This window comes from Coturnix japonica, chromosome 6 (genome assembly GCF_054131305.1).
Source record: "Coturnix japonica strain WE chromosome 6, WE-NBRP24, whole genome shotgun sequence".
Taxonomy (NCBI): domain Eukaryota; kingdom Metazoa; phylum Chordata; class Aves; order Galliformes; family Phasianidae; genus Coturnix; species Coturnix japonica.
In genome coordinates this window covers 33,230,294-33,246,674 of record NC_140668.1, presented here as the reverse complement: position 1 = coordinate 33,246,674, position 16,381 = coordinate 33,230,294, and the positions used below count along the sequence as shown (strand labels likewise).

General features: G+C 38.5%; 1 long non-coding RNA gene across 7 annotated transcripts in view; it reads left to right on the top strand.

Annotated features, from left to right (window-relative positions):
• LOC107319338 (uncharacterized) overlaps positions 1 to 16,381 on the top strand; it is a 54,425-nt gene that overhangs the window by 1,652 nt on the left and 36,392 nt on the right. For 4 of the 7 annotated variants that reach the window (XR_014947562.1, XR_014947559.1, XR_014947558.1 and 1 more), the window contains exons 1-2: positions 11,205 to 11,486; positions 15,719 to 15,836. This is a non-coding gene — a long non-coding RNA (uncharacterized LOC107319338). Of the gene's footprint in view, positions 1 to 1,652; positions 1,825 to 11,204; positions 11,487 to 15,718; positions 15,837 to 16,381 lie in introns of those variants that run through there. The other 3 variants (XR_014947561.1, XR_014947560.1, XR_014947564.1) reach the window with 2 other exon arrangements.

Genomic DNA, 16,381 nt, shown 5'->3' with positions numbered 1-16,381 from the left:
TTTTACAATATACCATAACAGTTTATGCATTTAGAAGATTAAAGTATAATTGAAAATTATAATGTGTAAAAGCAGTTCTGATTAACATAACGTACAGATGTGTAATAGGAATATTAAAAACTCAGAAAGAAAAGAAAGTATTTTAAACCTCTGAAGTTTAAAGTATCTCAGGCTCAAATACCAACCATCAACAATCCAGTGATTTGTGGGAATGCTGAAAAAATTTACCAAATCGTCTCATTATCTTCCAAAGAGAACACTGATCCTTGAATTGGTCTCTAGTTTTGCTCTATTCTAATGGTCCTTCTTTTATTGTGAGGATATGTTTCTTTTTAAATGCTGCATTTTTTGTGTAATATTTTAATTTAAAAATACTTGTAATTTTTTTATGGAAAAATAGGCCATCAAAGTAACTAGCAGTACAGTTCAAGTGGTCTTTATGAAATAAATCCTTTACAAAGAGAATGCATACTCAAGTTCATGAGTCTGGGTGTTCTTAAGTACAGTAGAGCTTCTGTGTTTCTATGGCAAATTTAAGATTTGGCTTTGATAGATTTTAGAGAGGTAAACAGAAGTATTGGTGGGATGAATGTCTGATATTTGTCCATGGAAGACTTTGTATGAGTTATTCATAACCAGTTTTAAATGTCAGTATGATAAATATTCATCTCTGGTTGCTTTAAAAAAAAAGCATTTTCAAGAAAATCCTTCAGAGTGTGAGGCCTTAGCAAGTGTTAAAGATAACACAGGATCAGTCAAGGTATTCCAGTTTATATCAGTTAAAGTATTAAAAAGAAAAAAGAAAACTTGCTTACAGTCTTTAACAGTGACATGAAATTATCTGGGCATCAGGTTGGAAGCACATTGACACCATGGGGGAGGAATAGTTTCTTGAGTAAGTTTTACTAACCGTAAGTTTTATCTAAAAGACAAATTATTATTTTGATAGGAAATATCCCAAGCTAATGGGAAAACATCTGCTCCATTTTAAAACCAAAGGAAAATATTACTACAATAAAAAGAAATAATGCAATTAAGAGGGTTAATACAATTTGTTGATAATCAGCTTTGTACAACTACTGATGTACATTTTCCCCTTGAGCAAAAATCCAAAGAATATTGCAGTATGTATAAAGACATTATGTACTTTTTTCAAACAGGTCTACAAACTCAACGAAATTAACATCAAGTCATAGTAAACATTATACCTGTAGTGTCACTGTTCTTTCTCACTTGGGTTTTTAGGTAGTAGAAAAGACAATGTATTTATGGGAAAAAAAAAGCTAGCACATTTTCTTTTCTAAAAAGCAAACTCACAGTTTCTGAACCCAAAAAAGTAATAATTTGGCCTAGGTAGTAAAAACAACCATGAAGCAATGATATTTTCTGAACTACGTTGTCCTGAATTTTAGGACACTCTTCCATACTTCTTAGTATGCAGTACATTCATGTGCATATTCTGGTGTTAGTTACAGTGTAATGTAGGATTGAGCAGAACTCATTCCAATCTTGATGAAATTACTTTGTATAACTGTAACTCCATAGGCCTCATGTAAGAAAGATTACGAACCTATAGTATAAAGATGAATCTAGGTAAAAGAAAGATCGGATTATTAACTATGAGTTATCTATAATTTTATTGGAAATCATAGTTGACATCAGAGAATGAAGGCTGTTCCAGTTCATCTCCCTGTCCTCGTTCACAAGAAAGTCTGTGAAGCTGGAAATCCTGAGGACTTCATCATTCCATGATCTCCTACGCACACTGCATTGCTCTTGCTTCCTGACACTGGTTCAAATGGGACTTGAAAATCATCCATGAAGGTACGTGAAATACTCTTAATGTAGTCTTAAACCTTAAACTTATGTCTTAAACCTTAAGCATATAGCTATCTGGAATTTTCTAATGAACATTGTTAAATGCATCTCTCTGAATTTATGAATATGATAGTAAATGTCAAAATATTCTGATAATATTGTGTGAGAATAAAATTGTTTGCATATTTTAACCTGCAGGAAACATTTTAGATTATATTTTTCTAAATGAATGTGATATCACAGGTCCTATTCAAAAATTTAATTGCAATAAATAAGCATTCTAATTGACATTTCTGGTTCAAAAAGTGGCTTATCTAAGAACATATTCTTTTATTTGTGAAATCTAATTGGATTACCACAAATCATAAAGTCTCTCATTTGTGTTCATGCATTTGTTTTGGTTTTGCACAAACACAACCTCATGGATGGTATCACACTGAGATCACATATTTTCTAGAGAAGTTTCTCTGTAATTGTCACCTGCAAATAAAGGCTTTACATTTTTTGTTGGTGTAAGGGAACACCTTAAAGGCACAAATTGCTTTCACAGCAACTTAAATGTAATTGGTGAGGAGAGAGAGGAAAAATTGGTTGTTTGTAGCATGAAGAAAAATCTTGTACCCAGAGAGGAAAATGGGTTTTTCCTTGTGGTTTTAATGTGATCTATGGGGCTTGCTGTGCCACTGAGATGTCTGTCAGCATTCTGGCTTCCTTGTATCAGTGCCTAGTATTAGATCTTAACAGCAGAGTATCTCGTCCTGTTGTCATTTCACACATGGAATTGTCAGAAATTCCCAATAAACAAATTGGTCTTTTTCAATATTACTCTCCTCTCACCTGCTTTTCCTCATTTGTTTCAGTTGTGTTAAACTGTACCACTAAAACCTTCAAAAACTTATGCATCAACTGGAATATGCTGACCAGCTGAAATAGACATTGTTGTTGAAGTGCTGAAATGTAAAAACCCAAGGATGTAAGCTAGTATTACAGGATAGGCTGCAACAGTATAGATATTTGCAACTTGAATGAATATTGTAATAGAGCTAGAGCAGTGGAACAGGATGGAGAACCTCATGGTTTCATCCTGTCCTTATTACTTGAGGATGCATGATCTTCTGCACAGCAGTCTGGATCTCAGAATTCCTAAAGTAGCCAAAAGGGTTTAATTCTCTCTCATCTCTAATTTGCTCTGGTCTTAATATATTACTTTGTTGATGTGATTGGTCTCTGTACCAGACACAAGAGGTGATGGACTCCTGTTGCTGGATTTCCCTGAAGTTGATGGCTCAGCATTCTCCATTCACCTGATTCAGGCCCATAAAGTAGTTGATGCTTTCTCAAATTACAGTTTTAAATTCTTTGATGAATGACTAATCATAAAACCCATGTTCCCATGAAGATCTATCTTTGCCTGTTCTCCTTGTTTTAACATTGCTATGTTTATCATGCTGTCTGTCTGTATGAAAACCAGACTTCTCTGGTGGAATGCTGAAGTTAAAAAATGAGCTCACCGAAGTCAGGAAAATCACAGATAATGCTCCACTTTACTTGTCACTATTTAAGCTGATCTTGCCATTTGCCATTCCTTAAAAGATACTGATCTCACAACAAGCTGTTTTTGATGCCAGATGGGCGGATCTTTCTCTGAAGATAAGCATGTACTGGGACTCCTACAAAAATAATGTCTGGGAATGCTGGCAAAGGGGAGCCCTACAGTTACAGGGCATGAGATGGAGCAGGAGTGCAGGGATGCTGGAGCCAGAGAACTATTTCTTGGCTATGTAGATGGTCTATTAAAAAATGTTTTATGAACAGTTCAAACATGGTGGACAGAAATGTAATATGAATCAAAATAAAGGTAGTGTGCTATGTTCAAGTACTTAGGGATGAGATTTGTTGCACTGGTTGATAGTGGTATGATTGGACTAGGTCATCTTAGAGGTATTTTGCAACCTTAATGATTCTATTCTTTGATTCAAAGCAATTATGCCCTCCACTCAGGGAGCCATAGGTTATGGTTTACATTGCCTCATTATCAGAGATGCCAGAAAGCCATGGGGCGTTGTGATGCCTTGATTCAGACTCTGATGGTTTGATTTCTGGAATCATGTCTTAATGTTCAGAGATAGATCAAGGAAGTATGGGTAGAAAATGTAACACTGCATATAGAAGTGACTAATATATTCATTTGATGTTTCATGTCTCTGCTCATAATTCTGGGTGAAACTGACCTCCCAGAACAATTCCCTTAAACATTTTTGTAGGGCATGGGCTTCTTGCTGGTCTGCAGAGAAGGAAATTCTTGTATTCAGTATTTTTTTTAATGTTTTATTTATGTAGATCATGTAGCTAAATGCTTTGTATTTTAGCTGGTGTGAAAAGATTTTCTCAGTACAATATGGGTTAGAAAAATCTATTCAGTCAGTAAAAAGGTTGTGATGACCCATTAAGAAAAAATTCCTTAAACCCCAGCAGTTTCATTTAAATATGTCTTGTTTCTTTAGTCTGTTAATCCTAAACAAGCCCTGGACATTTTTGAACTATGCAACTAATCCTGAGAAAGCTCACTCATGCAAATTGTTGCTTAGAATGGAAATAAAAGATTATACTGTCAGGTTTTATAACCAGGACATGTAGAACTTCACTTTTTAGATTATAGAAATGTCACTACTCTTCTGCAGTAATGAAACATACTTTAACCTTGCATAAATACTGCTTTTCTATGATTAAGGTAAATAGAATGAATAATAATAGCGTTATAGACACGGTATCCATTGGCGTGCCCCGGTGGCGCAGTGGTAGGAATGCCGCGTTGCAACACCGGAGGGCCCGGGTTCGAATCCCCCTGTGGCGCAAGTGGTCGAAGTGCCGCTCTGATACACAGAGGTTCGAATCCCGGGGGTTGGACTCGATGATCTCTATGGTCCCTTCCAACCCACACGAGTCTATTACCTATGTGCCCTAGATAGGATGGAAGGCTGTATGAAGCAAAATACAGTCCATGAAAGCTGAAATTAGCTTACTTGGTTAAAAACCCTTCAAGTGTGTTAGCACTGCAAATGGTCAGAGGATTTTTTATAAAGTATTTTTTAAAAGTTAGCATTCTCCAGCTTGTTTGATATTTGCATAACTACAGAAGGCCTTTTGATGGAAGAGAGCAAGATTGATTTGCTAATAGAGGCTTCTCCATTTTGTCTTCCTCAGTATATACAGGTCTTCCAGCCACAAACTGTCTCACATGGGTGCTTAAATTCCCTGTGGGAAGAGGAGAGTGAGATCATAGACCTAGATGATAGGGTTATGGTAAATTATTCATTACTGTGATATATTGTAATAACATCTACCTTAAGCCATACTTCAGCAACACATAACATGGCAGGTTGTTTTCTTATTTCTAGTAGTTAAATAGACAAAAACTCTGAGACATCTTCTTTATTGTTATTTCTTTCTTTCTTGTGTTTGGTTCTCCTTCCCTTATTTTTTTAGCCTGATGAACATACACTTTTTATGAAAGTACATGACGAAGCAAAGAGAATGGCATTTACAGCAGAACATTGCTTCCTTTCCAAAACATTATGTAAAGCATCTTGCATGCATTGACATTACGCCTCTCATATAGATTAAAAAAAATGTATTTAAAAACTTTCCCAGGATCTTAAACCATAAATATTTAATTCCCAGTATTATTATCAATGAGCTTAAATGATCTGTGGAAGAGATTGGTGGTAAAAGCCTCTCATGCTGCTTGCTTCAGACCTCCAAAAGCACTCCAGGTTCATGGAGATGTTCTGAGGAGCTGATGGAAGAGGGGGGCAGCTGATTAATGGCTCCATAGGCCACTCTGACACCTCTGCTTGAATCAGAGCGATAAGAGAAAGCCGGAGCCTGCCAGAGCGCAGTGCTTTATACAAGGAAGGCAAAGGTTAGCAGCACTGAGGGATTCCTTTAAGAAACATGAGATACACAGCTTCCTCTGGGCAAGATAATGGCCTGCAAAGGGGAGGAAGAGAGTGAAGGATCATTCTGTAACACTCAAGCAAAGCGAGAGGCAAGACAGATGATGTTAGAAGGGTTAGGAAAAAAAGGCAGGAATAAGAATTCACAGAGAAATGAAGCTTAAAGTATGGCATCTGTAAGAGAGGGTTTTTGCCATGAGCATTTTCTTTAGTCATTCTTTTGTATCATAACTTGCCATGCTAAACAAAGTATATTTGTTAGTGTCATAGCAATACAAAGGTTAGAAGCACCTCTAAGACTGTCTATTGCAACCATCAACCCAGGTATGCTCTAGTCTGTTTCCTGCCATTTCTGCCTTTTTCTTCAACACCTCTGAGAACAGTGACTGCACCATTTTCCTGGGAAGCTTGTTCTAGAGACTGACTACTCTTTCTGAGAAGGAATTTTTCCTAATCATATCCAATCTGAACCTCCCCTGGCTGCACTCAAAGATATTATCTCTCATCCTATTACCACTGCCTAGGAGAAGGCCAGCCTCCAGTTCACTACAACCTCCTTTCAGTGGAGAGGAGAGGTCACTCCTGAGCAATCAGGCTGAACAATATGACTTCTCCATGGCAGGAGTACACACAGCCAGAAGTACAGTTCTTATTTATTTAAAATAATGTTCATGTTGTTCTGGTGCAAGGAAAATTTGGGTGAATTGGGCATGCTTGTAAAAGTGTCAGGAATCACATGCTTCACAAGAAAATGGAAAAAAATATATTTTAGGTTATTTTTTTCCCCAGACTGTGCTTAGAATTCCTAGAACAAAGTAAATACATAACAAGTCCTCCTGTAATCAGTTACCACTTGAAGTCATTGGAATATTTTTCTTGACTAAAATGTCATCACACAGATTGTATTTCTGACCAAGCAGAAAGCTTTGTTATTTACAGATCTAGCTGTTGGTAAATGCCGTGCATAGAAATGAAGGTGGCTTTAAACTTTGCAAATGTCGCTTGCAAAAAAAGGGCATAAAACAGTCTTGGGAGAATTCTGTAAACAGAGTTTGATCCAAAGAACCTGGGAGTCATTGGAGGGGAAAAAATAATTTGGCGTTAATGAGCTTTGACTTAGTTTTCAAAGTAGTAAATTTTGACACGTTTGGGAGTCGTTTGCATTAGCACAAATGAGCCAGGAGCACAATTCTTTGGAATGGGAATTATCTGAAAGTGATTGCAAACTGACAGCACTGAGTGAGGGTCACTGTTCTCTTTCCAGTGGCAAATGTGAGGGGTGAAGGTCCACCAGTGCATAACAACTTAAACTTGTGCTCTGAAAAGGACAATGACAGCATCGCCTACAGGTGGGTGGGCACAACCCATATTTAGGACAATTGGTTTTTAAACAAATGAGTATCCAGTGGAATTTTGCTGTCCATTAAAAATAATAATAAAAAACCAAAAGCAAACACACAAAAACAACAAACAAAAAAACTGTAATCCCTAAACCAGTGAAATACCTTGTGAAATAATGCTTATGACTCTTGAAGTTTTGAGTTACAGATCTACAAGTTGTTGAACATTCCTTTCTTACAGACATGCCTTTCATGTCAAGGTTGCTGCAAATAAAAGTCTGTGCAGGGAGTTTTGCTGGTTTAAAAACCTTAAAAGCACAGTCTCACCAGGGAGAGAGGTTTGGAAATAAAGGGATAAGCTAATTATTTATAATTAGGTCAGACTGGGTAGGCTGATTGCCATAATTAACTTTGCCTAATGACTGTCCTCAGGGATTTCACTTGGATACGCCAGGTGAAATCTGGTAGCAGTGGATATTTCCGCTGTGCTGGCGTGAGAGCACTCAGCTGTGGCTGAAGGAACATGCATAGGAGGCTGCAGTGTGTGGGGAATGGGGTCACTGTGCTGGCATCAGGGGAATGTGGGCTTGGGAGCTCCTGGGCTGGCAGTGAGGGCACTGGGGGAAGCTCAGACATAGAGATCTGCATATGAAAGCAAACTGCAGCTTTGCTAATTGAAAAGGAATCTCTGGAAAATAGGAGTATTCATGTGGCTCAAATAGCTGGGGGTTCTCCTTGCAGACTGAGTACCTGGAGTACTCAGGCTGTGCGTGTAAATATTTCAGAGAGCAGTAATGAGTCATGAACACTTTCCTTCCTATAGCTTCTTGCACAGTTATCTCAGACATGGTCCTGTGGGATCCCATTCTGAGTCTGTGCCCAACTCTCAGACTTCTGTGCAGCCTGTTGTTCTCCTGCCTGCCCTTGGCTTCCTGCAGAGACATAGTCTCCTTCAACCCACTTCTCTGACCTGTCCTCACTGCCACAAAGTTTGAGTACTTCATGAAAGATAGTGACAATGTCTCTGAGAGACTGACAGTCACCCTCTGGAGGCTGATTGGTGTTGCTCACTGTCTGATATAACATGTGGTTCAATAAATATGTTTTTTAGGTTCTGCTGACCTCAGGTTCAAGTGTATTTAGTACTCTGAGTCTTTCATAGTGTTCACTGGTAAGGTGAGGGCAAATAGATATGCACAACTGTTTTGCTCTAATTTGGACAATATCAGAGAATTGTAAGGACTGGAAGGGACCTCTGGAGATTGTGGCCAACCCCTGCTAATGCAGTTCCTTACATTAGGTTATGCAGATTTTGAATATTCCCACAGAAGGAGATTCTTTAACCTTTCTGGGCAGCCTATTCCTGTCCTCTGTCATCCTCTCAGGAAGGAAATTCTTCTTCATGTTTGTATGAAATTTCCACATGTTTCTGCCCATTGTCCCTTGCTCAATTGCTGTACGGCACTGAAAATATCATTGTCTCTCTGCTATCTTTTTGGCAACATGACTCTTTGTGGGTTTTATTCTTTGAGCTACAGTGGCTGTCTGAGGTAGCAAAATGGCGTGGTTGGAGGATCTTCAAGATTTACAACCAACACTCAACCAAAAGGCAGCACTTGGTTAAAAATGTACTCTTGGCATTGATATGCATTTTAATATCACATATTGCTTTCATTGAAATATTCATGCCTAATAAAAGCTAACACAAAACTTTATAAGAATCAAAACATTTAGTGTTGACAGCTTCTATACACATTTCTGTTTTCCATTTGCATTAGTTTTCATTTGGAATTTTCTCTCGGGCTTATGCAAACTTTCCCTCTGAACCCCACAAAAGCCTCCTTAAAATACTGAAATCCAAAACAAAGTGTTTCCTTCCGATCAAAGTAAATGCTGAGATTCCACGTTAAGCTTCTGATCCATTTCTGCATCCCTCAAAAAACTTTAAAAAACATTTTTCTGATAAATCTGACTTGTTTTTTTCAATCCCAAAAGGAACCAGCCAGCCGCTTGATTTTGAGGCAATTTGAGCAGTGATCAAATGCAGCCACATGTCTTAGTGATGTCATTTTATATGGGCTCCTAAGACAAGAACTTCTTAAAATGTTGTCCATACTGTGACAGCGTGCAGTCAACAACTATGTTTGGGTGCTGGGGTTTTCATCCCTTATCTCTTTAACATTGGCTCACCCTGGGTGAGTCAGTCTCACCCGTATATTTTCAAAGCCAAGTAGGACCTCTGTTAAATATTCTGGATGGGGCTCTGAGCGACCTATGCAAGCTGTAGATGTCCCCGTTCGTTATGACCTTTAAAAGTCCCTTCCAACTCAGAAGATTCTATGCTTCTTGTCTCTGCTGGCAAACTGAGTTTTTATTATTGTGCTGGAGATGTCGTTACCCTCGACCCAACACAAAACAACAACAGCATTGTCCTGGAGAATGTAAAGAGAACCATTGTAACTTCAATTCACAGGTACAGCTGTCAGCTTGGAAATCCCACACTGACGCCAAGAGGTATGTGGCAGCAGCCCCTGGAGAAACTGTGAACTAAATGAATGAGTTCTATTGAAACTGGTGCTAAAAGAAAAGACTCACACACTCTTAACCAGCACAGGATTGTTCATTATATTTAAAAAAAAAAATAAAAAAAAAATAGTGCCTCCACATTTTAAACTAATGATGACTTTTAGGCATGGTGTAATTATAGCACCAGTGGGAACCCATATGTTACAGAGCTCTCAAATGTAAAGGTTGTGCCTACAAAATGAAGCCATATATTCCCATTAATTGAAGCAGTTGATTTCCAGTTACACAATATTAGCTTTAATGGTGAGACTCTTAGAAAGACTATGCATTTTTTTGCCATTGATCTGTAGCGTTAAGGTGGCACACTTTAAACTGATCAAAGTTGGTGAGAGGGTGGTGTTCATGCCAGCAAAGTTATAAATATGGTGACTCTTACAGTTGCCATCCATAAGTTAACATTAGAGTAACCTTGGAGGAGTGCTGGTTTTGTGCTGTCAGCACAGTCTGCCCAGCTAGAGGATAAAGGATTAGCAAGAGAAATTTTGATGAGGGTATTTACTACTAATGACTGACTTCAAAATTGCCTTTTATCTACAGCTTTTCAAAGCACTCTCCATTCATTAAGCCTCATAAAACCTTTGTAGAATTGGTAGAAGATATAGAAATGCAGATATCTTTGAGCCAAAACTTACAGTAATACTTTGACAGAAAAGGGCATCAGTACACACCAAGACTTATTTTAAATGGGAAATGCACAGTTCTTTGCTTCATTAATTAGAGTTTGACCAGGACAGGGGAACAGTCCCACTTCTATGAAAAAATGGTGTGGAATAGTCAGGAAATAGCACTCAGGGCTCCTGCTTTATGTTTTAGACACAAACGATTTATGATATAATATAGTAAAAAAACAAAACAAAACAAAACAAAAAAAACCAAAACAAAACAAAAAAAACACTAAAGAACATCAATGATACCTGTTGTTTGTTTTGTTTGTTTTTTTAATTGTATCAAAATCTGCTTCCCAAACTGCCATCCCTAGGAGATGAGGAGGAGCCAGGCCTTCTGAAGTGATGAGGTGAAAACACTGAGTTTTGAAAATAATCAATGTTGAGCCGCCTTCTTTTTCACCTTTAGAGTCAGATTTCCATTCCTCTGCACCCATAAGGAATACAAATTAAAAAGACAGGAGATAGAGGATGAGAGAAAGGAAAGAGAGAAACAAGGAAAAAGAAGGGGAAAAAAGAAAGAAAAAACAAAGCGTATCCATAAAGATTGTCAGTCTAGTGGTAGACTGGAAAAACAGTCAAGTGACCCTCTTATGACAAACTCATGGTAAAGCAACTTTTTGGGGTATTTTCTTTATGCTTTATCTACACTAGTTACTACTTTTTAAATAACCAACTAAGACTTTTTGTGTTGCTGTTTAAACTTCTGGTCGCCTGAACTGCCTCCGAATTCAGCAGTTGCTATAGGAGCAATGTTTAAAGGATATCACCACAATTAGTCAGTCCTATAAAAACAAGTACTTTAATGGCATATAACTGAAGGCTGCCAAAACATACAGTAATCTGTTGGAAATCTAAAGTTATGTGCACATGTGTCAGTGTGAGTCAATGATGCGTGCATTAAAAAATGTTGAAACGTTTTTATTTGGAAGTGCACAATAGAACAAGTTTCACAGGATCTCTGGATCTCTTTGAAAGGAAAGGTGTAAAAGATAACAGATGGGGTCTCTTGCAGAACTAACAATGGACTGACCAAAGGGATACGGAATATTTGTGCATCAGTACATGAGGATACCTCTCTGCAGTGCTCACAAGACTCAATAAGAATGGCGGTCATCACAGTGAGTAAAACACTGCTTCCAATTTTTATAGGTGCCAGAAAAGGTTTTTATTTCGTTCATTTTCTTATTGCTTTATCATTTTAACTCATTAAAATATCTAGGAACTGACGAAATATTAAGTGATTAAATAGATCATTCAAAATCTACTATTAAATGGTTTAGAAGGTTGGTGAGCATCGGAGATGTCCAAGTGTAGGACTCCCCCAGTGGTTTCCACAGGAAACCTATGGAAATTTGTCATTTACTTTTGGGGAGGTATGAAACCCCCCAATAGTTTAATACAAAGGCCTTATCTTATCAATAATGATTAATAATAAGGTCTAGCAAAAACAGAAATTAAATCTCTACTGGGTACCTTGGCTTGTAAGTGCATATGATGTCAGGGGGGTTTGTTTTGCTGGGCTGTTAAGCTGTAAATTTGTTGATTTGAGCAAAAGGGATCATTCTTGCTCCTCAGCAGAGTGCAGCAAGCTAGATTTCACTTTGCAGTTGTCATGCTGGTTAAAATATTCCCCTTCTACAGTGTTAATCTATTCTTTAATAGCCTGACTCTGGCCATTGAAATTCACTGTAGGATTTTTTTCCACCCAGTTTGACTCACAGCATTTTCAATTATTTAGATAGGAAGCGAACAAACAAGCAAACAAAAAATTGCTTAGTTCCACAAGAAGAAGGGAACTTTCAGATAGGTTGATGGAGCACAGATCTTCTTACAAGGGGGAACTTGGGAAATGCTTTGAAAAAAAAGGGCAATGCAGATTTAGTGTTCTTTTGAAGCCCACACTAGGCACCAACACAACTTTGAACTCTCTAAAATGCTTCTTTTATATGTTATTGGCACACAGCTCAGTTAAAACACACAGCTAATTTTTAATCAGATATATGAAAAGCATGTAATAAGCAAGCGGGTTACTTTTATAGGGCTTGCTGGCCATGGAAGCGCTGCTGAAAAAGGCAACTACAATTCCAGTACTTACTGTGACTGTAATAACTGTATGGCCACAAACTGTGACGTGCTTCAGCTGGGAGATGACTAATCTCCAGGGAGTATTTGTTATGAGAATAATGTCTTTCTCAGACCTCCTCCCCAGAAAGTAAGCATAAGAGGGTCTCACAGAGCAACTCCGTTCCTTTATCCTGGCTTCTGAAGTTGAGCAATGCATGTTCACAAAATGTCTGTGATTTCCCAAGTCAAGAAAACTTGTTTAAACTCCTTTAAAATAAATAGAAATGTAATTGTGTTGAATAGTACTGAGCCCATTCCCATCCTGTCTTACTCTCATGGCAGCAGCTCTGTGCTCACCTTGCTGGTGGGGGCTGGTGCAGAGCCTGGGTGTGGCACAGCATGGATGGGCACATTTGTTGCCCAGACTCTTTATGGAATTTGGCTGCTGAGTACTAAGAGGTCTCTTCTGCGCAAGTGCAAACTGAGATGTTTTCTTTTCCCTTTCCAATGCTTATATGTTTTCTACATTTGGATGGGTTTTCTTAGAGAGAGCAATGTGTAAATCAGTGACGACATGGTTATCCTCTTGCCAGTTTTCACATCCCTGCTCCATATCATAGCCATGCTGAATCTTCCCATCAAAACTGTTAGTATTCTTTAATCTCGGCTCTGATTTTTTTTCACTGAAACTTTTCATTGACTCTGATTCTTCAAAAAGTTAACTTCAAAAAAAGAAATCCAAGGCAAAAACAAAACCAGTCTAAATAGTTTGTTTGGTAATTTCTGAATGTGTGCATGTCTTGGGAGTGGCTCTCATAGTATGGAGTTACGGTGCTGTCTATGGTGTTATTTTGTTAGGATATTTCAATGAGATTTCCTAAGGTGTCATGTTAGTGCAAGCATTTGAAGAGTTGAGCAGCTAAATCTGTCTTTAAAACCGCCTGTTCATTGTGTAAGCTTTCAACATATGGACTTAAATATCAGTATCAAAGTCATCTATTTCACCTGTCTCATTACAGAAGTATATGTGACAGTTATAAGAATATAAGGGTTATGTAAAATTGCATCCACTATTTATGTATTATTGTATCCAACACATATGTCCTTTCCATATGGGATGTTCTCACTGCATGGAACATGGTTGGTTCCAAGTATAACTCAACAGAAGCATTCAACCTTTGATTTTAAAACTGTTATCATCTCCACTTCAACAACCCACGTTGAAAGGAAATTCCAGATTGTGGGGGGGAAATGGCTGCCAATCTGAATAAGGAGGAATATCGTCAGATGGCAGGGAAGTATTTGTACTAGTTGTATTAACAGAAGCAGTGACCTTTACACACTCCAAAACAAGCCATATGGGCCTTGGATCACAGCAACCGTTTGTCAAGCAAAACTCCTGAATCATTTCAAGCAGTGTTCAAACACAGTCGTAAGAAGTCTGAACACAAAATGCTCTTCTAAAATGCAGTTCTGAAAGAGGGGAGCTGCACCAGATTTTTTTTAGGTAACTGCTATTTAAACCTTCAAATCCTAGGACAAATTTTTTGTCATAAATGTTGGCCCACCCATTGTTTGGGATGGAAGGCAGATGGGCTGCAGTTTACAGTTGCAGTAAGAATCCAAATTGAATTCTCTGGCTTGTTCTTGGGAGAGTTAATGAAAGTTGAATAATATGCACTGGCAGCCCCTGAAACCTTCTGCGAGGCTTTTTCTTTTCTTTGGCAGGGTGAAACTGTTCTGCATTAAATCTGTATTTGGCCACCTTTTCCTCTAGTGTGAAAAGTGATTCCTCTGGCCTTCTTTTGGTCACTTTGACCTCTAAACTGTTCAGTCTTTGCCCTTGTTCTTCATGCAATCTCTATGCTCTTGGCTCATGGATATGAACCGGGAGGACCTGCAGAAGTGAACACTGTTTTAGTATTTAGCCTGTTTATTCATTAAACTGGTGAGATTGATATTATGCTCCTCCATGACAACAGTGGTCTTTAATTAAAATAAATTTAACCTGTATCATAAATTTTCTTAATGGAGAGTAATATACTGAGTTCTGAATTCTGGTGGCAAAGTTATTAATGGAGTACATGGGGTGGCATGCAGAATACATTTTAAATGTAATCTAGAAAGCATCAAGAAAGACAATGGCATATTTCAGGAAATAATAATAATAAAATAAAAACAAACATGAACAACCAAAACCAGAGACCAAAAGGTATATGTGGCCTTTCCCCGGTGAGCAGCAGAAAGCAAGTGGGGATGATATAAGCATGCAGAACTGTGCAAAGAGGTGAAGAACTCATCTGTCAGAAATTCTGTCTGATAAAGTGACTCAGGCAGTGAAGTTGTCTGAGTTTAAATGATGTCAGGATTCAAAGTGATAGACAGAGGCTAATTCTAAACTTTCTGATAGAGAGAGAGAAATGAAAATTCTCTGGCAGATAGTTAACTCTGAATTTGGTCCATTAAGTCCAACAATCTTTTACCTGGTGGACACCCCACTTCACTGCTGTTCAGCTATGAATGAGGAAGCTTTCATGATCTGAACGCTAAAGGATTTATCATGCTTTATATAAATGGTCTGCACTGACCCCAAATGGCTGAGACAACATAGGCAGACTGAACCAATAGGCAGACCTGACCACAGCACAACAGGAAAGGAGCCCAGCCAGGAGCCTGTGAACATCAGCCTGAGGTGATGTGAGAAAGGGCCCTTAAGAGCTGTGATGTTACATTTAAAGTCATCAGTGGTCTAGAGCCTTCAAAATGTTGCTCTGTTGGCCATTCTGAATGGATATCAGTGTATACTATTTTTTTCTGACATGGATGATGCAAAGCAAACCTCTTCCCTGCACTGCCTTGTCTCCTATATCTGTACCATGGTGTTATGTCTCCATTGTGACTAAGTGTTATCTGGAGAGCAGAGATTGAGGAGAGCGTTGAGGGTGAAGTCCCTTTGATACCTTTATAGGTGCTCAGATTGCTACCTCTTATAGTTTCTCTTCATTACTGTGTACCAGGCAGCCATAGTTTGTTTGTTTATGTGTTTGTTTTTCCTGAATCTGTAGTCCTTTCGTCCCTAAAAGAGCTTCTAAGACAGATAGTAAAATGCAGGGAGAAGAGGGTGGTTTAGGGTGAAACTCCCTTTCTTGCCCTGCTGCCTTGGTTAAGCACCTCTTCTGCTGCCTGTCCTTTACATGCAGTTTGCCATCCTAGAAATGCTTCTTAAGTCCCCAGACTGGAAACTGGATTTGGATTGGGTTTGTTTGTTTGTTTTTCTTTTGTGCAGTTGGTCCCAGCACATCACTGATACAGCAGATCCAGCTGTGCTGCTGGTACAGCCACACCATGCCCAGATGGTGCTGCCTAAAGCATCAGCCCTCCATGATGCTGTACCCCAGTGCCAGGTAGGAAGCTTTGAATTGCTCATCTATCTGTGACTACTGCAGTTAGTAGCACCCAAGAATAGCTCATAAACTTTGCACTAAGATTTCTGCAGCCAACACAAACTGATAGCAAAGAATGATATGCCTGAGGCTTTTGAGGAGGTCGCAGGAAAGGACATAGTCTGGGATTTAGGAGACAGATTATTACAGTAACCTCCTCAATGCCAAATAAACAGAACAACTGACTGTTGCTGAAATTTGGCTCACCTCTGTATATGTGATGGGAAAGGGACTTTTCTGCAATGAATTGGTGTCATGTTGCTCTACGTGCTGTGCTGAGAGGGTTAGTTTAGGATCTGAACTCTACAGGTGCATTGGGAGTCTAATGTTCATTTATTAGTCCAACTCCTTCTTGACCTCCATGCCAAAAAAAAGAAAAAAAAAAGAAAAGAAAAAAAAAAAAAGAAAAAAGCTGAGACTTCTGCATTACCTTGTAACCCACCAAGGGCAAATAAGCTCTCAGAAAATCTAGCCTTTCTTTTTCCCAAGTCTCATTAAAACTGAAG